General features: G+C 39.9%; 1 protein-coding gene across 1 annotated transcript in view; it reads left to right on the top strand.

The window, feature by feature from the left end:
- The first annotated feature begins 6,874 nt into the window (after positions 1–6,874).
- Positions 6,875–25,540, top strand: part of LOC143348296 (uncharacterized) — a 71,725-nt gene continuing 53,059 nt past the window's right edge. The window contains exon 1 of the mRNA XM_076778364.1: positions 6,875–7,064. The gene's annotated coding sequence lies outside the window, so the exon portion shown is untranslated. The remainder of the gene's footprint in view (positions 7,065–25,540) is intronic.

The raw sequence follows: 25,540 nt of genomic DNA, 5'->3' as shown, positions 1-25,540 counted from the left end.
GCGATTGTGGAACGTATAATTGGCATTATTATTGTAAACTCTTTATGTTATACTCATTGTTATATATATTGTACTGTTCGTTGCCCGTTAATATTAAAAAGAAGCAAAAATAACTGCTTCGTGACACTGTAATAAACGCAACATTTGGTAAAAATAAACGAGGGAAGAATTCCATAAGAAAAACACATAAATTTCGTGTACGAATACGGAGTGGGAGCAGAATAGTATGAATTTCGTATATTTCAAAATATTTGACGCAAAACGAAACAGCCAAATCTGTTGTTGCGTGTCGGTTGAAAAACTGCCGGGATAAAAGTTTTCGCGATAGAAAATTGCAAATTTGGCGCGAGAAGCCGGGATTTCGAATCCTTTAATGCTCCACGGCGAGGGGAGGAACAGAGGGAAAAATAGATTTCCCCGATATTTGGCTCCGATGGAAATTGTAGCCTCGAGTTTCGAGAATTTTTGCGCGGCGTCGTTTTGTAAATAATGATTCATGTCCGCGGGCAACGCGTTGTTTTTGACAGCGCAGGTATTTCCGGAGATTTATCGGTCCCGAAGAAGTTCAGATCTGACTTTTGACAGGTTGCCGTATTTTACAGAAATTTTTAACGTTCGCCGGTAATATCACCGCCGAACGGAAATTTATAACGTCGGGGGGAAGATTCTATTGTCAGCGGGGGAATTGCGTTTCAGGCTGAATTATCACGATTGCGTTAAATTATCGACGTTCGCGCCACCCTCGTAGAAAGCTTATTCATATTTAAACGCGTAATCTGCTGAGTGACTCGCCCGACCCGATTTCTCGATGAATCATCGAATTTTATCTCTGTGAAAACACATTCTTTTACGATAACGTTACGGTTTCAAGCTGCTGGCTGACGCGGATCTGATTACTATCTGTAATTTAATAATGGAGAACAGCATTCGATCGCGTTCCTTGTTTCCCGATGCACGGATATTCCAAAATATTCTTTTCTTTTCGTTCTTAAATATAATTTGGAATAATGTTATCAAATTATGTACGATAATCCACGATACTGATACCCGAACGTTGCACAATTTCACGCGAAGATACGAAATTTATATTTCACCAGCGACTATGAAATGCTGTCACTGAAGATATATGACAACTGATTATTTAATCGCGATTGATTAAATCGTTCAATGTTAATAATTACGCGGTAGAAAATAAATTCGATGAATGTAACAATTTTTCACTTGCTCTTAGGTATTAATAAAGAGAGATTAGATACTTCCCGAGCGTATGATATTATAATTAAGTCTAATATGAATTCACAGTTGGAATAGTTATCTCTAGAATCCGAGAATCGCGGCACGGAAACTCAGACCATTCACAGTTCGGAGTTTAGTTTGTTCTATACGAAAGTCCAAGTAGCTTAAATCCTGAAAATTGATCTAATGGTAAATTCAAGGCTTACTTTCTCCATCCAAGATGTTCTTAGAGGATTGAGTATATTGTCGGAGCCCGTAAGTCGTGAATGTACTAATCAGATTTGCATTTCTCTCCATAATCGACCAGTTACATAAACTTTTCAGCGTTCCAATGCTTCAATAGCTCGCGATGTATGTAATTCCTTCCTTCGCGATCAAGCTTAATCTATCGATTCGACGGAGCCAAAGGATTGGACAGATTACTATTTAGTAATAAATAATCTTAAACTTTTTCTTTAATTTTAAATAAGAATAAAATTGCAACCCTGTACAAATTTACAGTATTATTTTGGTAACTTTCGTGGCCTACTAAGAGCATTGAGAATCTCTGAGGTGGAGGATCCCAGCAACACAGATCTCAAAGGGTGTCTCTCGCGATAATGGAGCCCCTGGCGTAAGAACGAGACTTTCCAACCCTGTGCTTAAGCGGCTCCTGATTGATTAAGCCCCGGCGAACACTCTCGCCGCTTGGCTCGCGTGAATTTTTAATGAGAATCCGACTCCGAACGAGCCACGGCCGACATACGAGTAGCGCGATCGGCTTTCAAGATGATACTTCTATCCCCGCTAGACGAAGCTAGAACCGCCCCCACGGGGGAGAAAAGACGCGAAAAGGGTGCTCGAGCCCCTTTTGTTCGCGATGAATGCCTCCTCCTTGAACGCGCCAGGGAACAGGTACCCTATGCTTGCGGCCCGCTGAATCTTCCTTCAATTACGCGCGTCTGCAGCTTCCATTTTGGTCCTTCGTACACCTGCTGGTAATGTTTGCAAGGCCGCGATAACGTCGAGGAACGGATTTCCCGTCGTCTCGAATTACACCCGTGTCGTAACGCGTCGCCGTTGCATCACAGTATTCCCGGAGACAAATTTTATTCTCTATAAATTTATTTATAAATATTGAACATTGAAGTGTTACTCCTTTTTCGCTCGTAGATTTTATTCTTTGCTCGAAAGGCGAATAAATACGACAAAAATGCAATTTTTTATGTAATAGTACACTTCTGTTCTTTGAAAATGACCTTAATTGGTTGCGTAGCGCGTGTGGATCTTAGCTACGGTCGCCATCTTGGCGGCCATTACGTCTTACGTGATTCGAAACTTATAAAATGGACAAATCTCATTTTCACGACTTTCTAACGCGCTTTTTATAAACTCATAAAATGGAATTCATATATTTTATACGTTTATCGCTAATACGTGGGAAAATTGTACAAAATTTGGACATTCTACTGGAAGAAAGAATACACCAATTTTTTATCCATATGTGTTCGAATTTAATTGTGTTAATTTCTTATTGATGAATTTCTAATCGTCATTCGTGAATTTAGTTTACTCTTTACCTCAGAATGTTTATTCTAAATTAACCCCTTCGCTACGAACAGTGATTATAGTTACCGTTAAGCGTCGTGTGTGAAGAGTGACCATAACTTTTCGTAAACAAACATTACGTGTTATAATTTCACTGTTGGTTTACCTATACAGTCAGTTGCGAGAGTCAACAGACTCCCTATAAATTGCAATATTATGAACAAGGTAAAGTTTCGATGACCATATGGGTATTAAATTATAGCCTTGTTTACGCTGCGTGCTTCTAGCTTCCTGTGTATTTTTCTTTTGTGAAACTATATTTATAGGAAAAAATCTATTACACAAAATTTGCATTGGAACGTTTTTATTATCATTTGAAAAATTAATAATTTATATATAATTTATATTCAATGAATATTCCACAAAGGTACCTTCTGTTCGAAAGACTATAATATTGTGGAATCCCAGGTTATTTTAGAGCGTTCGTGGTAATAATAGACAACGAACAGGTAATTATGGTGGTTCGACTTAAAACAACTGTGCGAATAAAGCTTAATTGATCTCTGACGTAACTATGAACTGATTAACCGATGGATCTTGATTGCTATCCGACACAATATGAAGCCTGATTGCTTCTAAAACCGAGCTGACAGCTTAACTGACAAACTATTGGAGGTCTGATTGCTTCCAGGTTCTCTAAGAAAGAGATTTCAATGCTCCCTCGGAAATATTTAGAATGTATACCTCGATAACCGAGATAAGTTATTACTTATATTGTTACGGGCATCGTGTACAACTTCGTGTACTCGTAGCCAAGTAAGAAGGCCAATTTTAACAGACGAATATCGGTATCGATTTACTGTCAGAACCGGATCGACCTTTCAACTCTAACGAAACATTACAAAGAGCTTCAATTGCTCGGTACAAAGTCTATTGGAAACAAAAAGTTATTGGTAAATTCTGTGCTGCGTTCTGCAGCAGAATGGTAAACTCGCGTATAACAAAATCGATAATTCAATTATTTATATTTCACGTAGCAAATAAATCCCTGTATGATGTTCCAATGATGGTATCTATAAATCATTTCTTTCTTTCTTGTAAATGGAAAATAATCGAGCCTTCGCATGGGATCCCGATGAAATTTTGGTGAATGTCGATCCATGAACATTCCTTCTTGAAGAAGCTGAGCGTCGAGTGTACACACAAAGGGCGTGTTGAACTTGAGGCACGGAAACTTCGTCGTCTTTGTCGGGTGAAATACTGAAAGCTAGCTTGACGTCAGTGGAACGACTGGATCGCGCCAATGTTTGGCCTACGAAGTATCAAAATATTTGCGCCCCCATTGAGTCGAAGTTCCACGCTGGATTAGAACTCCAATAACGCGCAGTGTCCACGTTATTAGCGATTAAACCACGGAAGAAACGCTGACAACTTCGAGTAGAAGCGTTTCGTAACTTCCTAGAACTTAAGAAACTGGAGATTTCACGAATATCAGAATTTCTCGCATCAGCACTGTAAATAGGAAATTGAAATGTCAAAGTTTTAACGACCGTTTGACGTTCGAAATGATTTCAATTCAGATATAGATTCTTCTTCTGGTCTCATATTTATTTCTATTGATTTTGGTAATATTTTTATACTTTGTTCGCCGGCATTCCTGTGCCCAGTAAACGTTGAAATCAGACTCGAACGTTGTACTTTTCCCAGAATGCAGGGAAAGATCGCGAGATTGCTCGAACTAAATAAAAGTGGCGTGCATGCACGGAAAGATCGAGCAACGCTCTGCTACAGCGATTCGAGCCACGATCATTACTTAAGTCGACTATAGAAGGATTTCTTTCTCCCGCGGAAGTATCTTTGATCGCAGCGCGAGTACGCAATTTCGTGAGCGGGGAAAACGTTGCATTTGGGGTATTGAATTCACCAATACGCCCGCGCGATTCAGTTGAGCGTGTTCTCCTACGTGGCATTAAGAGGCAATATATACCTAGACAGGCAGAATGAATTGATCTTTTAGCGCAAACATCCTGTTTTTATACGTCAAAAATGCTTTCGTTCACAATATTGCAAATTTTTTAATATCGAATGTTTCGACTCGGGGCTCGAGACATCAATTTTATAATGCCAAGATGCCAACAAAAATTATTACAGTCAACTAAAAAGATCGTAACGAAGATAAAAAGCTTTGGCTATGTATTAAGATGTAATCGATTTACTCGAGAAATGTAAAAACGATAAAGTAAGATTTAAAATATTATTAAATAATCAGTCTTATAGTGCTCGGTTTGTGAGCAAAGTTAAACATGGCTAACGTTTGTCTGAACTTTTTCTACTGCCAGTGTGTCTCTAGCGACCGTTGAAAGCAAATTGTACGTACAGTCTGTGTTTAGCGAATATGCTGTGTCGCATTCATGGACATCAATTAAGCTTTCAAGCTTGGTTGCGAATCGATGAACAACAGAGTCGATAAAGTTGTTAATTGTGTTCGTCTCGATTTGTTTTTCACCGTTTGCGGTCTTTTTTATTAACCCACCGATCATTTTTATTTGCAATTTTCGCGATTATTTTTTCCTCGACTTTACCGCGATGTTCGAAAAAAATGTTTTTCATCCAGTTTATTTGTCGATTTTTGTACCGGTGGTTTACTGCCGCGTCAGCTGCGGATATTGATTATTAGCGACGTGACAGAATATTGACCTTCTACATATCATTCTTGAACCCGTTTACCTCGCAATTTCCAACCTTCCCTTACTTTCTTCGTATTTCATCGCATCAATCCTCGTAGCGTTGCGTAGGTTTCTGTTTCGCTTCGCGCCCGTTTCCCTTCTACTTTCTTCCTACGTTGCATCATTTGTTTCTTTCTTCTGAATTCTCTTCCACCAGAAATGGCAACGATATATCTTCTCCGATTTATCATACATCCAAATATCAGGGTTCATTCTTCCACTGTTCCGTAACTCGTGTTCCTTACCAAGTTTTTTACTCCCTCGACCACATTCGTCGTTAGACAATACTAACGACAAGTCCTTATTTTTAATTCTCCAGTCGCTTCCGCCTACGAACCCCATATTTTGTCACTTCTTTTCTTGGCTCATTATCGCGCTTTCCATTCTCTTTTTCCCCATCACGTCGGTGCATTTATTATACTCTTCTTCGTTAACCTTTGCAGTCAAGTTTTTCACGTACAGTGTCCCATTTATCTCACTAGAATTTTATTTCAAATTGGGCAGCAAATTCTTATTACTAAAATAATTTACTTAAACACGAATCGATCGGTTAACGCAAACCCAATACCTAGGAATAGTGTATATATTAACTCGATAAAATGACACGAAGTTAAAAGCGTCGAAAGAGCAGTCTTTAACTTGTAAAGTGTTCACCGTAGAAAATTGGTATACGCCACGGTGAAGTGCAGTGAAAACATGTGCACGCAAGAATTTATCCCGGGAAGAAATTGCTCTTCTCAAGCTACGTTTGAGGGAATTGTTCAAGCACTTCGTCAAACAGGAAACTTCTGAGAAATGTGTCGATAGTGTGCAATTCAAAAATGTATGATATAGGTTGTCGTCGCTGGGTACAAATTTTACGAACAGAGACAAAGCAATAAAAATTTACAGTCAAAGTGCACCACGTTGCAGCCACCGCGTGCACCATATCTTACAGATTTTGAAGCTAGTTTTTCAAATTTCATTTCACGCTTTCCCAATATTTTTCCACAAATAATCACCATTCTGTATGAAAATTGCATTCACATTTGTGTTTAAATAAATTCCCTCCTGCAAAAGCTAACAAAGAAGAAGGTTAACCCCTTCTGAGCCGCATTAAAAAATACCTTCCCATTGTCTGGTGTCACCCTTTCGCCTCCGTCCTGGTTGCTCCTTTATTTTCTTTTCTGGCTCCGTTTTCTCGGCGTCCACGCATTCTCGCTCATCGCACATCCTACTTTTCCTCGATCCGAGCCGTGTCTTCCCCTTCCCTCGCGCTCTCTACCTCTTTTCAACCGTTCTGTTTCACACTACGTACCCCCACCATGGCCCTGTATGCCTGCACCCCCACTCTCGGTTGAGAGCGCCGGCCCGAAAGCTTCGGTTGAGTCAAGCTACGACACGGTTCAGCCGAGTTCAGTCGCGCCACTCGGCCGTGGTGTTCACGTGCCATCACAAGCTCGACAGCGTCTGCCGTTTCGTCGACGAGAGGAAACGTTTACGAAAATACACACACGCAGAGAGGAGGAGAACGAAGACAGGTGGATCGTACGCGTTCGATGTCCCCGCAGCCAAGTGTCCTGTCACGATTGCAAGGTAGATCCCTAGATCGTAAGTTTGTGTGCGTGGTTTCCGGTGGTCGGTTTGTTTTGACAGGCGGACCGCGTGCTCGTGCCAGTGTAACCGTTCTCCGAACGGAGATTTCCTCCTATTTCTCTGCTTCGTTCACGCTCGAATTTCGGTACGAGTTACGAGCGTGGTCTCTCGATCTCGACGGAGTGATTTTTTCAAGTCGAGTCGCGGCCCAGAGTTCCCGCGAGTTTTGCGAAATTGGAGGGAGATTTAATTTTACTTTTCGTCAGTGTTGATTAGTTATGAATTTTAAACTTTTGTGCTTTGGTTTTCTACAAATTTAACGAGTGTTTTATCGTGGATCGATGATTTCTGTCGGTGGTGATCGCGTTTCGAAATCTATCGGGAATTATTTATTCGAGGTCTTTTTTGTATTATTAAAGTCGTTGACATTTTATTCTTTTGGAATTCGTTTATCTCGACACGCGGATTCGGAAGAGAGTGTTGTAAATTGGAAACTGTCGAAATTAGTCTAAATATTTGTACGCGAGCGCTTCTGTTTCAAAATTTTGTCTCGATTTGTCGGTGCACTAGCGAATCTTTAGATCCAAAGTTTCTTCCTGGCCCCGTTTCCTGATTAAATTAGCAGCAGAGCGTGTCCATAGCGCGATTCCTGCCTCTGCACAATTAATTAATAACGGTCGATTTGACGGCGCAATCGTTAGAAATGGAAGCATAAATTTCACCGACTGGAAACAATGGGTCCGTCGTCGCGAGTTAAACAAACCTTTCCGGCAGAAACAAAGTCTCCGCGGGACGACATATTTCGTGATTTCGAACTCCCTTTTCGCTTCTGTTCGAAGAACAATGTCGCTCAAAACGAAGCGATCGACGTTTCTGACAAAATCCGTCGTTGAAAGCATTTCGATGTTCTCGCTTTTACTGTCTTTTTGTTGGATTGTCATGCAAGAGTGACACACACGGGGCTATCTCGGAAATGATCGAGTGGTATTTACGAACGTAGGCACAAATATTATATATAATATGTTCTTGTACATCAAATCGAAGCTCGTCTTGTATTCGCTGGTAAACAGAATTTCGGATTACAGAGTCGAAGTAATATAAGTTGGCCACTCAAGGTCACTCAGAGGCTATCCCCACCATTTCCTCGCCACCCCCTCCCTCCTCCCTCCCATCGACTCATCTCATGTCTGCGCAAATCCACAGGTATATGGCGTCTAGTTATGAGGTGGGAGTTGTGTCTGGCGTAATTCACAGTGGGGAAACTGGCCTTGAGCGATCAATATAGTTTGACACAATTATAGTTTACCGTTAACACATCGACTGCCACGTTAATTATTATTTGATAGGACTGTTCGCAACAACATTCGCTTGAATCGATCAAAGATTTATCGAAATGACTGAAATTTATAAAATCATTCATCCAGCAATTCGCAAGCAGAAGGTAAACATACGATGAGAGTGGGTCATCGAAATGCAATTACTCCGAGTTCGTTCTTCAGAATTTATTAAATATTTAATTAATTATGTACTTGTATCGTATTAAAATCAATTCCTATCGATTTAGGAACACAGTTATTTGTGCTCAGATCCTTCGATACTTTCGCGACAAATTTGATCCGCGCGTTTACGGTCGAACCATCTCGTGGAACGAATAAGAACCTTCTAATAACCGTGACGATCGTTCGCTCGTCGATCGTCCGGTTTAATGTTTCATTGTCTGCGTCCCTCGTCGCGAATGGCTGTATAAATATTTTTAGGGCTTCGATAAAATTCGACCGCGCCCCTTTATTGCTGCCCAGTCAACGAAATTTATCGCCGCTCCTATAACTCCAGATGAAATGTTAATTCCTCCATTTTGCGACTCCAGTTCACGATACGCTTACTGTTCGGACGTTACGACCGCCATTTTGGTCCTCGCGGAAGAACGATTTATGGTACCCGTAAACTCTATCGATCAGTTAATTATGTATATAATTTATTCGCAGTAGTCATGGCAAGAAAATTTATTAATTTTTTATGGGTAAAATATTTTAGTTGAAACAAACAGAAATATTAAACGATATTGATATTGAAACGATGTATTTCCGTTGTATCTTTGAGATATTTAATTATTAATATTTATTCATATTCGAGTTTCGTTGTTCCCCAGAATTTAAAAAGTGTTCCGTCAACGCAGTCTATTTATTTACTTTCAGAAACCTTTGAAGCTACTTCGCGTATCGATTTTCACAATTTTCTCGTCGTCGATCGCCCCTCTGGTGCCAAAATCGCGCGGGCCAGGGCGAATTAGTTCGACGGGCTGATTAGAAACGTGGAGTAAAATCGGAAAAAGGGGGAAAAAATGATAAAAGTCAGCCGGCAAAGGAGCGTCGGCGAGGGCCACGATTTAGGGCGAGAATAAAAGGTGAAGTGGCAATCGAACGAGCGAGGGCGAGAGAACCGCGAGTAAAAAGCGATATCGTAATTAATCACGTTGATTCGAGCTCGCGGAGAAACGAGGGAACATGGGCCAAGCGCTGGAGTGGGGGATGATTGGTTGAAAAGAGCAATTTCTCCTTTCGACTCTCAGCAGTTTCATTTCGTTTCTCCGGTGTCGAGCGTCGGCCCTCTCTGCGTTCGTCGTCCTTTCGTGTTTTCGTTGCTAGTTAGTTAGGCTCGATTCTGAACGGGGGCGAAACCGGGGGCTCGAGGGGGTGGGATTTCATCGCGAACAATTTCAATTCCGCCCGGGAATGTTGGTCAGGGCTGCATCGACGCATGCCTGTCTCCGACAGAATGCTACTAGGCGTAACGAACTATAATAAAGTAGAGAAAATAACAAGGCGATATAATAAAAAATAATAATAGAACCGATGAAAGTAGTAATATAGGGCTGTCTGAAGAACTGGGTAATTTAACTAGTTATGGTTTGCGAGACTGGGATTATATAATATGTGGCGTGGACAAATAATGGGTATTGATGGTGAATAGTGTTTGTTCGAATTTAAAATCGAAACAAACGTAGCAATTCTTTACCGTTCGTTGAGATTTAGTTTTTTTTTTCGGTAAAAAATTGAATTTGTATATATAATTAAAAGTCACAATTTTTTTCATATTACTTATTAATACCTTTTTATTTATTTCTATTACGTATTTGTGTATATATCAATTTATAAATTACGTACTTTATTTGTGATTGGAAATAACGTCTTTCGGAAGAGTACATATTTGTTATCGATACTTTAGTGGAATGTGAACACAGTTTGATATCAAGTAGTATTACAAATGATGGTATTAGTTAAGTTTCGAACCATCTCCTCAATTTAAGGTGCTCACTTGAAACATTATCGTGTATCGATCTATAACTCGAGAAGAAAACTTGTTCTGACATACACTGTGTTCGCCAATTTGTGATATATATTTCTATCGATTAAAATTTCATCGTTCAAAAATCAGGTGTACAATTTATGATTAAATTGTAAGTCTCGATATCAATTCAATTTTATTTCTCATTCTCCCTTGTACGCTAGTATAAACGTTCGTTTAAAAATTAGTTGGAAAACGTGGACTTGCAGCATTTTATATTTTGATGGAATTTTTGACACACACTTTATTAAAAAAAATACGGATATATTAATCTACGTTTATTTTATTAATCAGGATTGAACTGGTAGAAGATTGACAATTTCGTGCAATTGTCAGTGGACAATTTCACATTGTCCGACCTAAACGCTACAACTTATGGTACCACCGGAGATTTCGGCATTTTGGAACCGACCTCGCCAGCGACCCGGAAACGCGTACGCGCTGGAATTTCCATGCATCGTAAAATGTACCGAATATTTCCGTGACGTGGCGTGTTTTCCCGGGCTTAATTCCGGTCTTCCTGGGGATTCGTGGGCCAGTTATATTTTTTAGCCAGAATGCTGGCTTTGGAATCTATTTATGACGAAAGAAGCCAGAATGGCGAACAAGAAACGTATTATAAAAAGGGATTTCTCTTACCTCCTACCTTAAATTCGACTTAGATTTATCGCAGCCCATTCCTCACTGCTAAACAGGGACTAGTCAAGATTTAACCCCTAATTTTGAGACCCAGACTTAACCGAAATTTCAACTTTTAAGACCCTGGAGATGGTTCGTAACTTTAGCGACACTCAAATCCCAATGCATACCATTTGTCAAGACTGGAATCTAGTCTTGGCCAATGCAAAATTAGTTCAGATGCAATCTGTCCTAATCTTAATTTAAAGCAACCAACGCCTGTAACGTGGATTTAACTCTAATCTAAATTTGATTCAAACTTAACCTCTATATGCATCCCCATGCACTCTAAACATAATCCATAGTTTTAGCGTCGATCTTTGCTCTAGAGCCTATGATCCCTATACTTGAATTAGAATACACGTTTCGTATACATATACGGTGATAATTATTCCAAAGAACAGGGATAGTAATCTAAGGGTAATTAAGATACAACAAATTAAATTTGTTGCAGTAGAAAATATAAGACTCGTTTGTACACAATATTAATAAAAAAATTGCATTTACTTGAATTTCATAGAAAAAAGTCAAGTCAAACATGGTACGAATTTTAAACATCAGAAATGTTTCAATAGAATTTGTTCATCTTCATTCACACGACAGTGCAGATCAAAGGGACAATCGAAGTGGTATTATTGCATCGATTAAAGAATTTTCAAACTTCAAAAACGATTCCGCTATTTCTATTTTTATGCGACGATCGTGTATTTAAAATCCGTAATAAATAAAGTATACTTTAACCGTTTCTACATAAAAAATGTTTGCAATTTCGGCGTTGCTGTGTAAAAATGACGCCCCCGCGAGTCTTCTGTCGCGAATACCGTTTCTCCGATTGAAAGGGAAACTGTGTTTCGTAAAGGGCAGCGCGATGTTATTCGCGCTGGCAGAAATTCCTTTCCTGGGTCTCGCGATGGAATTTTTCTCGCCGAAGATTGTCTCCCGGAAGTCCTTCTTCTTGTTTATGCAGTTCCTTCGAGGAACTTTCGCGAGTCGGGGGTCCGAGCGGGCGTAATAACGGCTGGGAGAGCGAGGCGGAAATTTATTCTACGGTTAAGTTTCTCTCTCGGTCGATGGAGGTCTCGCAATCTCGCGAGAAAGCTCGTCGCGAGCGTCTGACACGTGACTCCGGAACACACCGCTCAAACCGAAACGCGGAAAAAAATTCAATTTCCGCCCTCGCCTTAAAGGCGTGAAAATTCCATATTATAATATTCTGGTCGTTCGTATCGACTGCGTATAATTCTCGCCTTTCGAGCAGGTCTTTTTAAAGTATGATGAGACTCGAAGCGTATGAAATAGTCAGGTATCAAAAGTTTTCTGCGTAAACGTAACACGGTTTACGATTATAGAAAATGAAGCGTGCGAATAAATGTGTTTACTTTGAATGGCCACGTTTGGTATTTGTAAACATTTTCGATTATATTGTAAAAATCGTTTTAAGCGCCGCGCCATTTGCGATGGGATTTAATCTATCCTCGAGGACACCGACATGTTGGAAAAACTCGAGTCTTGTTCGCGCGTGAAAGCTTGGTTTAATCGAACCGTGCGTCTGCGTCGATTGTTCGAAGTCGACTCGAATGAAAATGGCCGTTTCCGCGGTTTATCAGCGTCGATCGGGCATTGTGGTTGATTTAACTGGGAATGAATCGATCCTGGTCCCGCCAGAGGGAACTTTTCCGACAAAGAACACGTTTTCCCGCCATTTTTTTGTTGTTCCCGAAATTAAACGAGAGAATTTCTATCGAAGAATCTTTCGTGTCATGGATCCAGCAAAAATGTCGTAAATTATTCAAAGTTTAGAATTATTTGACGAACCTTGATGTGGAAACTAAAGTTTTTCTACAACATTGAACGTAAGATACATTAATTATTTCACAAAAACACCAAAAAACCTAGACGTTCGTCGTGTGTTCACAGTAGAATCGATTTACCTCTGTCATCTTACTCGTCTAAATTAAAATCAAACATAGAAAAGTCCCGGTCCTGAGCAAACAATTGTTCCAAGTTTGATTTGTCGTTCCTGAAAAATTCAATTAACTCTTCATAGGCGTAGTTTGTTCCGAATTATCCGAAGTAACAGATTGATTCGACCGACAACTTCTGACAAAGATTATTTCTACCCTGGAAACACCAATGATTACTATGTTCGATAGAAATAAAATATGAATGCAAATATTTAAATTTAAATAATTGAACAATAGATTCTAGTTTCTACGTTAAATGTTACATTTAGTAAGATGTTCCTACTGACGAAGTACATTGACGACGTCTAATTGTTATATTCTCAGTCTTGTACACGATACAATAGCGCCACGTGGAATTCTAACTTCGCTCAGATTACATGAATATTCTAACACTTTGCGTCGACAATGTTTCGTTTCCTCGCCCACGAGTCCCGAATTTACATCGACTATGCGTGCGGAAGTATCCTAAACGAGTAACATCTTGCTACGATTGACATTCGTGTTTACATCCAAAATACAAATACCACGTTAAGGAAAAAAACAATATAAAAATAAATTTGTCCCAACACAGATATTCGCCAACATTATTTTGAAATATTAAATTTCCAAAATTTGGTTTTAACATAGTTTGCCTCTATAGTACAGAATTATTTGCACAACGATGGACCGTCGAGTTTGAAAAGGGTTTGCTTTCGTTGACATTCGTGCTTGCGTCCAGAATATAAACACCACGTAAATACAAACGGGGAAAAGATATAAAAATGTTTCGATAGAGATATTCGCCAAAATTATTTTAATATATTTCAAAAATTTTCACGACGATGGTGAAATGTAATGGACAGTCGCGTTTGAGAAGGTTTTGTTTTGGTCGTCGGTGAATAAATGACGTAGTTACGCGCGATATTTGAGACCGTAATATTTCGTTTTCTAGCCCCCGTCTGGCACTTGCCAATTTCGCCCGGGGAACACACGCTGGCAATTTACTACTTAATCAAACGCCGGCTAAAAAGCCTGTCTAATTAGACAAGCAGTTGAAAGGCTTTTGCATTTACTTTGACACGTGTATCGAACTAGGCCATTGCGAGGGCACTCCGTCGCCGAGCACGAAAACTTTCCTTGCAGGACCCGACGCAACTTGCCTCTCGCTTGCCTCTGATAATTAAATTCCGAACGACTTACGTGACTTCGCCCCGATGAAAATTTCAACAACTAACAATTTAAAGGGGGGACGTCCGGGCGAGTTTCCAGAACGACGCCGCTAATTCGAGCGGATCACGAGGATTCGATTTCGTCTCAATTACCATTCCATCGGTCCTCGCGTTTTCGTCCGCCATTTTCCTCCAACAATGATCCGACTTTGATAGGTTTTCGTAGATCGATCGGAGAATTGTATGTTATTTGGTCACAGGATTGGTTTGGACCAAGTTGGCCGTCCCAAGTTCCATTGATCGTAAAAATTATTTATTTTATTTTCGCTTTAAGAATATTCGATGGAATAATCGAAAACCATTTTCATTCCCTAGCGATGAATCAAAATTATAGAAAAGCGTTAAAATTCCTCGTGCATAGCTATGCTTTCGATACGTTTTCAACGAGTTTTGTATTCCAGAATTTTAGAGAAAATGGTTATAAAAATTTGCGTCTTCAATATCGTGCAATATTCCCCATCGAACAGCGTAGAATTAATTAATCAGTGAATACAGTTTCCATAAAAATTACATTCAAACTTGTTAAGTTTATCCAAACAATTTTTACACAGTTTTTGACTATAATTTTGTATCATACAGTTATTAAAAATCAACTCAAAATTATTACCAGAAAAAAGACAGTAAAAGTTTCGTAGGTCTTTCTAAATGCCCACGCGCTTAATGGGGTTCGTAATTAAATATTTTCCAAGCGATTTCTCTCGATTTGATTACAGTAATAAAACGTAAGTTCGAAATTCGTTGAATCGATTGTTCAAACATCCCTTGGAAATTAAATTTACTTTCGTGATAGAAAAGTGCACACGCGACAACCCGAGTGACGTAAGCACGGGGTTTGCAAATTCAATATGATCATTAAGCTTCATTTCCACCGACGGAAGCGTGTCGGGACTGTGCATGGACGTGTGTACCGCGTCGCAACGCGGAACACGAGTGTATTAATTCCCATTTGAACTTCATTCAGCCGTCAATTTTAATTTTCTCGGGCAGCGTTGGTCCTGTGTTCTTGGAGATTGAAACGAGCTTTCTCTAAACGACGATGCAACGTCAGGGAAACATTGTGTCGGTAAGAATTAATAGCGCGATAGAATGATCGTAATTACATAAATAGGCGTTTCTCCGTGGGTGAACGATTTTAAACAACAATTTCTAGATATCAGTTTTAATGAATGACACGTTTCAATATAATTGTTTCTATCGTCGTTTTGTAATAGTTAAGGTCAAGAGAAATCCAATAGCTAAATGTGAATTTACTGCTTCGGAATTTATCTATTGCGCGAATAGTTTAAGAAAATGTACTTAATGTTGATGACAGTGACTGTGTATCGAGAAGAAAAGGAAGCAAAAAGAAAGAAAAAACGTTGGACGAAGGATCATAAACGAATGGCGGTCCTTTTAGCACAATTGGACCAGTTATCCCAGGGGTTTCAGAGTTTCCAGCGTTTGTGTTCGTTGCAAACGTGCTGGGCGGATTCTAGGGGGTGGAATTTTAATTAATGCGTCTACGTGGACAATATCTTAGAGCTACCTTTCGCTCCTCCGCACCTCTGGTATTCTATTCGGAATATTAAAGCAGGCTTGGCAGCTTAATTATTTATTCTGGCCCTCTACTTCATTACTCGTTTACTTTTCCACTTGAATCCTCCACGCGCTTGAACGGACTTGGCGAAACACTCTCCTCCCGTTGTTGTTTACTTATTTCTCTCTCTTTCTCTCTGTGTCCCGGTCATCCACTTCGTTTTAATATTTACTTCAGAAATACTTTTTCTCGAAATTTCTGCTCTAAAACTTTTCAGTATCCTCCGTAGCTTTATCCGCTTCACAAGCTGCCAAGGAATTATTAATCCCAATTAAAATTTTATGAAATTGTTGGCCAGAAGGACGAGTTTGTTAAATATTTGCGTATGCAAATAAATCGTGACACCGACATCTTTCTGTCAGGATCGAAGATAGGAGTAAATATATTTTTTAAGTTAATTACGCGTTGCACGTCTTTGGAGCGACCTTGGAAAATATTGAATATTTTAACGAACCAACGAGATACAGCTACTCGAGACCGAACAATATATTGCAATGTATTCGAAATTATTTTTCCGGGATAAACATTTTACGAAATTTATTTCATCTGACGCTCGAACGATTGAAATACGGAAGATAGGTGGCTTTTATTTATTTATCTTTTCCGGTAGCACGAAGTAGGTCGTAGAATGGAGTGGCTCGGTGGTAGCTACTAATTACCGCATGCATTCAGAAAGGGAATCAAGGAAAATAACAGAGAGAAGGGGTTATGCTTCTTCCTAAAGAATAATTCCTAATGAATAAAGCTCATTGGAAGACGCATTATGGAGACTCAGGTTTAGTTAAGGGAAGAGAATTGGATTATTTCACAATGTGACTTTCCCGCCTAAATCCGACCTGCTAACGAGTTATATACTGATACTTGAAAACCACAGAAATTTTATTCAATTCGTCGCCTCAACCGGGGTCGTTAATTTAATATTACTTAAGCGATCCCATTTTGAAGTTCTAGAAATTTTGACATTTTTTTTCTAATATTATACAAATATTATTCGAGTAATTGTTCGCACCGTGAATTACTTGAACGATTGTTCGAACATTCGCAAGCAGAAAAGTTGTTGTGTCGTCTCTATCGAGAAGTAATTTCAAATCTCAATCGAAAAGTGCATTCGGAGTGTATTGATTCTTTCAGGGGATCAAGCGATGCATTCTTTTCTACTTGCAACGTTTTTGATTCAGAGCCCCGGCTCTTTTGTCGCGAACATGCTCCGGCTTGTAACTAAGGACGCAGTTGTCTCTTCTCAGAGCTATTTTCGCGACGCTCCGGTGGATTCTGTCGTTCCGAGGGAGTCGTATGCAAGCACTCTTTTACTCGAGAAATCGAGCAAAATCCAGGAAACTAGCAGACGGCCGTGAGAAACGAAAGCGTGCGCTTGAAAATCGAGGTATTCGCGTCACTTTTTCATTACTGTATCGCACCATGACCATAATTTCACAGATTTCATTCTTGGAGTGCAATAGCGTCGTTGATAAATGTCGTAATTAGCTTCTGAAAGAAGTTTATACAATTTAAAAAAATTTTAAATAGACTGATTTAAATAGAAGTTTAAAAATTTATCAAATTCAAACAGTAGAGTATTCAAATTGCTAGTTGAACATTTTAAAAAATGCCTATCCAGTGGCAAAATTCAAACATTCCAATAAACGTAAAAATCTATTCCAGAGATTCATGACAATCTCATTAGTTGGTCGATCGATGCTGTTTAAAACAATTGAAACTCCAGGTTCGTTCGACTCCGTTCTCATTTGTGCTCCGTTCCAATGAACGCGGTCTTCTTCAGACAATCGTTAATTAGACAGTCTGTTCCCAAGTTGATCGAGAGTCTGTTGCATTCCGCGTCCATCGAATAAACAGAAATCACGATTCGTCCGTGAGAGTGTATTTCAAAGCAGTCTCTTTGACTTTTTCGTTCCTCGTCCAACTCCCTCCCGTGAGTTTGTTTCCTCGCGAAAGCAGCAGACACGGCCTTGGAAAAAGGTAAAAGCACAGGGCAAATAGTTTAGGTGCGAAGATAACGTGCACTGGCACGTGGGAAATCATGACTATTGTTCCACACACAATAAAGACAACCCGGACACGTCCAGGGAGTATCATGTGTGTCAGTTATCGGGGGAGGAACACGGTTAAAGTAACAAAATGACGCGATTTTTCGTACCATTAAACACGAAGACAGCAATATTACGGAAAGGCGTGAAAATTAAGCTTTATGTGATTTTCGACGTTAAATTGAACGATTTAGAAAAACGTGATTTAAAAAAAAAATATTCCTATTTTTCATAATAAAATTTTGTAGCCGATGTTTATACTGAAAACTGTATGACGCAAAATATATTCAGCATTCAGAGTATTGAATACAATTATTCGGTATTTCATACGTATTTCAATTGCAAACTCATTCAAAGCGGGCCATTCCTGGCTGCGTGACTTTGCGAGAAGATGGCGCGTTGACCAACATGCTTTCGAGAGATATCGCTTAGCCATACCCGTGGCCAAAGTGGCGTGAATAATTCTGTCCAATAGGACCCGCATAATTTCAAGGTTTGACCTTCCCGTTCGTCCACTGTAACAGCATTCGAGCCCCGTGAGGGTCTGGTCGTAAAACGTGCCTGAAGCGGTCCAAGTATTTTCGCATTTGCTCTCGCTAAAAACGAAATTTAAATTTCTGCACCCTGGGTGAGTGGTAAATTAGCAGTGGTAGGTTTAAAATTGTACGAGAAACTTAATTTAAACACTAAACCCTTAGGAGGAACTGCTCGGTACATTCTATATTAAAATATATGTCATTTAAAAACGTCCATGTGTTCTTGACTTTTCATTTAAAAGACATTCTTTGAAATGTTTGAGAAACGATGGTCAAACCTAAAGGATAAGCCCTGAATGGGGTCTGGAGAGTATCACTATGTTTGTTTCATGTTGAAATACCTAGAAACTTGAACAGAAACAGTAGTGGCGTCACCACGTACGTTTTATCAAGGCCGAAGAGAGACGTTATATCAAGGTTCTATTGCATTAACCAAAATAAAAGTGTTTGGATCGCGATTAATGGAACGCTCGAACCAACAGGAAAGTTCGAAATTGCGAAAGTTAAGAAATTTATAGAAGTAAAGCGAGTTGCGCGAGAAATAAAGAGTGCACCGGTGGTGTAACTGCCGGCGAAGTAAACTATAAAGATAATTACGCGTTAGTCGGCCTAATAACGTCTCCCAGTCGGAGCTTCGTTATTTTGCGGGCCGAAAACTCGTCGGCCCCGAAGTTCGCGAGCTCATTAAAAGTATACAAGCCTGGGTGACTCGAAGAAGCGCAAGGACGCGAGACAGCCACCCTTCGGGCTTCGTAATAAATTATGTCGCGAAACGGAAGACCTTAACGAAGGAGAGAATTACGGGAGGGGTTGGAATCATAATTGAGCCCAAGAGTCTCCGCTATCCCCGCCCAAACTTCTTCGCGCCCCCATCACGCTTTAATCGTAGTTAAACGATCGGTTTAATTGCTCTGTTAGCCGATTTGCAATTTTCAACGCGAAACTTTAAGCCCCTCTTCGTCGTTGTTTCCTTTGAATATCGGAGGACGCTCGTTATCTTGCTTCGATTAAATTAGAGAACGATTGTTTCCCTTTTGCGTCGGACGTCCGTAGTACAGAACCCTTTCCTCGGCATTAGGATGCTCTCGATCAACGACCGGAAGTCCCAGAGAAGAACCGTTCGCGTCTTTTATTCGCTGGGAAACCGAGCTCCGAAGCTGACGATGCTGATTGAGAGTTTCGATCGATCCAATGATTCACTCGTCAAAGAAAATTGAAAGGAATAGTCGGTATTATTATTTAATCTGATAAATCAGAAACTTGTGTATGGCTATGTATGTATACAGGGTGATTCTAGAAAGTGGGACAAGGTGTAGATGAAACAAGTTGAATTCTAATAGCACCTGTGAGAGATTATTATTTGATAGTTTCAAAGAAGGAAGCAGCAATTTGGTGCTCGATGGGTTAAAGGGCGCTTTCATCCCTCTAACAGGACAAGAGAAAATTATTATGTGGAAATTTTTGCATTGGCGCTCATAATCGAAGAGACACGCTTAAACGCCTGGAAAAGTTGGAAGAAGGGAAGGACGAAGCAGTTTTTGCGCCAAATAAAGGAGATAGGCGAAATGTAGGGCACCGATGCGAATATCGGAGGTACAGAACAATAGAAACGCAACGCAATAACGTTGGTGAGCGAATACATTGACGTCTACTAATAATCGTCTGGTAATTACGTTAGTATTTCACGATGCTCGTCAGGAATTCCCGCGGATCACGTCAATGGAACATTGTTCGTAAAGTTTCGTTGAATCGAAACGCGAAACGACGATTCCTGGTTAACGTTTGATCGTTATTTTGTTGGTAATTTAATTTAATCATTGACACGGTTCGTTAACGTGGACAAAAACGACGATTCGGTGTTTAATGGAGGCAATTAACGGGACGCGTATGTTCGTACGCGTCCGTGTGCACTCGTTCGATTAACGGTGGTTCGGACTGGAAGAAATTACAAAATAATAAGGGAATGAAAGCGTTCATTGTCGGACGAGTGTCGACCGAATGGCTGACGGCTGAATAAATTACAGAATGGAGAGCCGTTTCAGTCACGAGTCGTAGCCCGACATTGTAAATAATCATTGCGTGTCGTCGCGTGGCTTCACCACGCCACAATTGTACGATTTCGTGGGACGAAACGTGTCACGAGAAAATGTGAATTCTACGCCTATGGTAAATTTTCAAATCCGTTCAGTAATATTGACAATTCTTTTTTTTGTGCAAATTTGCATTTCTGCTGAGTCGAGGAAATATTTCTTTTTTTATAACACGAAACACAAAGAAATATCACATGAAAAATAATTACTTGTAATACATAACCATAGAATCAGATTGTTTAAACTAAGAATTTGATTTCTCTTCTCCCTCCTCTCCGAAAAAGACCAGCATAAATTACAAAATTTAATCGTAATAAAAATTGAAGATGATTTTATGTGGAAAAATAAGTCGAGAGATACGTGCAACATTTTTTCGTTCGAAGCTTCGGTTAAAAGATAATTGAATATTGAACACGGTTCACCTGGCTTGTCTCTCCATTAATCGCTGTTTCTACTTGCATCGATTGCGTCGAAATCTCCGCACGCGTGCTCCATCAATTTTCAACCTCAATTCTCTCGAAAACCAAGCTTCCTATCTAAAAATTTTAATCTTCCGACTTGTTCTGTTGCCTGCCACGAGGATCCAACAATACTGAAAATCGAGAATAAATTCGCGTAAGATAAAATTTGACGAGCGCGATGTTGTAGCTATTTTTCATCGACGATTTCATTTTCGCTGCAATCAGCGCACAGTATTGGACTCTGAAGGAGGGGTGTAACAAAAGCGAACCACGGATGTATGCTCAGAACTCGTCTTTCGGTAAACGAAGCTAAAAAGGATCGCGGAAAAACGATAATGCATTTACCAACGACCACGAGGAGAAGCAGCGGTGCTCTTCGTCGGCTAAACGAATTTCCGTGGCGGTAATTCATCGCGAAACTCGCGTCTATAGCGTCCACCTGGTCTTTTTCGCGTTGCAACTATCCAGGACTTTTCACCGAAAATTTATACAAACGTTGCCCCGGAGTCGGAAAAGTTTCCACGGAGGCGTTTCAATTATACCGCGGATCGCGTTTCCTTTCGAACGAAGTTACAACCGGCCGCGTCAAACGCAACTTTCTTCAATTAGTTTCATCACTTTCGTTGCTTCCTGCTTTCGTTCGTTCCAACAGACATACAGAAAGTTTAAAGTGTTCCTCTTCAGCAAATAATAATAATATAATGGTAACTGAGCGATATGTTTTACGAAACGTTTGGGATTTTTAAAAAGTACACTGTCTCTTCGTCTTCGATTAATTTTGCTTTTTTTTTTGGCGAAGAATTCTTTACAAGCTTTGAATTATTTGGGGTTCCATAAATGTAATTAATAAATTACAATTTTATTTATCATTGATATCAAGAACAACCCTGTAAGGAAAATGAGGATGTTGGTTTAGTGATAATATTATTTTTTCCCCTCTGGAAATCTGTTGTTCCGTGTAGTGGTTAAATCGGTATCTCAACTGTTATGAATAATGAAATGTTATGTTATATTAATTTATGCATCACTTGTTGCATGCATAAGGGAGATGAGCAAACGTTGTTGGGAAGGATCTCGAAAATTTTCGAAATAAAATACTGTTGTTCTTGTTGAAGTAAAAATTATAAACGAATATTTTGATTTAATATTGAACTTTATAAAGTAGTGTAAATTATACTTGATATTAATCCTAAAATTGTCGTGGTATACGATGGTTGAATTGAAGTATTCATTCGATAAAACTGAGGGTGGTTAATAATTTCAGCTCGTGAAAGAGGGGTCCCCTTAATTATTGAATCGAATCCCAAAAATAGTAACCGAACGATTTGTTTTAACTGTGTTATAAAATTTATACACAAACTTTCGGTTTGCATTTCTGAAAGGTTTTTAATTATCGCCGCACTCGGGCCCTGTTATATTTTAATGAAATTGGGCTTTCGCGTAGCGTTCGTCGTTCAAGTTACGCCCACGCGGTATGCTCACTTTAGTCGGCGAAAGGAACATCGAAACTTTATTACTGTTATAACTTCCAGGTGTTAACTTCGATGCGTGTTTTATTCGCTGGATATAATATTTTTGTCGGCGAAAGCGAGCAGCAGCCATCCGTAAAATTGTCGAATTCTCTTCCAGGAATAAATTTAATACGGGAATAAAAACAAGAAAATTTTCTTTCCTCCAAGAAGTTTCGTTCTAGACACGAGAAAATAGAATGTCTGTTAAAAAATTTTCAAATTCACGAGCATCTGATCTGACAATTTAAAAACGTGTTTTTTTTTTAAAGGAATAGATTTTTTCGAACGTCCGAAGTCGAAGATTCTGTGAAAGATTTGGAATCGTTCAGCTTTTGCAGCTCCGGGGAACACGTGAATGCGAATTTATAATTAATTTGCGGTTACGCGGCAGGTTGGCTGTATCGGAACACTTTTCGTCGTCTGTGAGTGACAGACCATAACTACTTGTGGCGGAGGCGGCTTCCGGTGCGTTTACGCGCGCGAATTTGACAGAACGTGCGGCTGCGTGACGAATTCAACGACACGCGCCTCGAATCGAACTCGGTGCACCCGGGTCACCGGGTGAATTATTCAAAAACCAGCCAATCGGCATCCGCTGGCGGAACTGTAGCCTACCGTCTCTCTAATTCGACGACGAACGCTGGATTGCAATAATCTACGCGTCGCGTGTCGACTAAATCTCGCGTAACCATTGTTAGAGCATTGGACGATAAAGTATCTCGTCGATAAAAACTGGATAAAGCTCCAGAACAGCGGGGAAAATTCGTTTTTCTAATTTTTACACACTACATAAATTTTCAGGGATTTAAAACAATTTTATTCGCAATAAATTTTGTTTCAAATCACGCAGAGGGTTTGGGAAAAAGATTGGAAAATATTTTACGAAATTTGTATAAAATAATACGTAGTCGTAATTATTTATTTTGTCGACCGTGCATGTACTCGGCCAATTTTCGTTCCTTTCTCCAATTCGAACGCCGGAAACGTCCAAACAATGTTAATTAAATGTACGGCTCGCCGCTGTGCCAGCCATTATTTTTATCAATTTTATCTATGTTTTCATAAATCGACCAACAACTGACCACAGTACGGAGTATTCGCGGGTAAAGTTGAAAATGGAATATTATACGAACGGGGATTAAAAAGTGCTTCGTTAAAATTTTATAACAAAAATACACATCGACGCGTTTGTTCGTTGAAATTATTTTCGAAATTATCGTTTGTCGCGTAACATAAACGAATTATATTTGCATCGAGTTTCTAGCGTAAGGAATCCTTTCTTCCGAGTTTTGTAGTTTCTTCTTTTTGCCACTGGTACGAATAAACGCATCGATAAAGTCTTAGTCTCGATACATTTCGACGTATACATTTTTCAAAAGGATACTTTCGTGTTTGCCAGTCGACGGAGTCCGTTCGATCGAGCGTGAAATAAAAACTATCGACGCTTCGCATTTTATTCAAACAGTTATTCGCGCGCGCGACGACGAACTTTAATACTTCGGTAAATTCGCCTGTTTGGAGAGGGAAAAAATATACACACGCGCCCGCGCGCGCGCGGACTCGCAAAAATGGCGTGAACAGAAGCGAGAAATTGGTTTGGATGTGGAATATGCAACGGCAATCAGGAAAATCAATTTAGATACAACACGCGCCGTTTCGCCGGAAACGCGGGACGGTCTTCGAAATTCCCGGCCGAAAATTTCAATTTTCGCTGCCAAACATTCCCACTCGAAACGCCGGAATATTTTATTAGCCACCGCCATCGTCGCTCGACGGTTCATTTACGCGAAAGTGAAACTCGTTGTCCAACAAAAACCGAAATTCATGAACCGACCGAAAATTTCCCTTTAATTCTTTTACTGCCAGTAATACCGACCGGCTGTGCACGCGCGCCCAACGGCCATTTTTCGATAAATATGGAAATTTAAGGTAATATGTACGCGGGCGATGTTTATTCTTCGTAAAAACTGTTATAAAAATTTTGTGTTTTCACGTAATTTCAGTTTCTCGCTGTCTCGATATTGTTTATATATTATTCAATGACTCTACCAAACCCTTACTTTCTCCTTACGTCTTTTTGTACCAAAGAATTTTTCCGGTTAGTAAATGGATAAAAATAATAAAAGTAGCTTGAAATTTGGTAATGTTAGAAGTAGATTTAGACCTTGTAAATTAAATAAATCGGAGATTTCCAGGCAACAAATTTAAATGAAAAATCTATGAATCCTTTAACTCTCATTTTCACGGATTATCGACGCATAAGGGTTAAAATAATCTTTGTAAAAAGGACGCTTTTGGTCATCCGTGATAATTGAAAAAAAATGTATGATCGCGTGAAGATTTCGTGGTGGAGCGAAAATCGTTCTTTCTTTGCAGCTTCCGTCGCAGCATCGGTCGACAATATTTATAATTAATTCGCCAGCGAACGGATCGACGACGAGCTCGTTTTATTTGTCGTCGCGGCGGGAGGCTGGAAGGGTGGCTCAGTGACCTGGTTGTGACCTGGTTTTCGAACCCCCGGATCGACCTTTCTGCCACCCACCTGCGCCCGGTTCGCTGCCAGCGGACCGAATTCCTGGTTTCCGCTGCCCTCTCGTCATTTCCTCCGGTCGGTCGGTGCATCGCCTCCGAGCCTCGGCCTCTTTGGACGACGTTATTGTTGCTCGCGACGATCGTTGCAAACGATCGTTCCATCTCTACTTCTAAACTCTTTCCAAAATTTATCGTGACCACTTTTGTGACACTATCTTTATATTTCCCAAGTTATATTCTCCCTCACGTTTACCTTTATAGGTTTTATTTAATTCAAAGTTGCATTAATAGCCGAGAATCGATCATCGATTGCATATTCTTGTTTTAGATCAAGATGACTGCACTTTCCGTTAATAACAGAGAGTCATAGATCGTCAGCATTTACCTCTGCACTCTCTGCATTCCTACAGTTTTCCCATTTAAATTATAATACTTTGTAATCGTACGAACATAATTCCCCGGAAAGTGTCTCGGTAACTCTTGTCTGATCGAAAGTGGAGGACCCAAAGCTCCCAGAGCTTCCTATCATT

Source organism: Colletes latitarsis, chromosome 11, assembly GCF_051014445.1.
Source record: "Colletes latitarsis isolate SP2378_abdomen chromosome 11, iyColLati1, whole genome shotgun sequence".
In the NCBI taxonomy this organism is placed as follows: Eukaryota; Metazoa; Arthropoda; class Insecta; order Hymenoptera; family Colletidae; genus Colletes; species Colletes latitarsis.
This window is presented reverse-complemented; position numbering and strand designations above follow the sequence as displayed.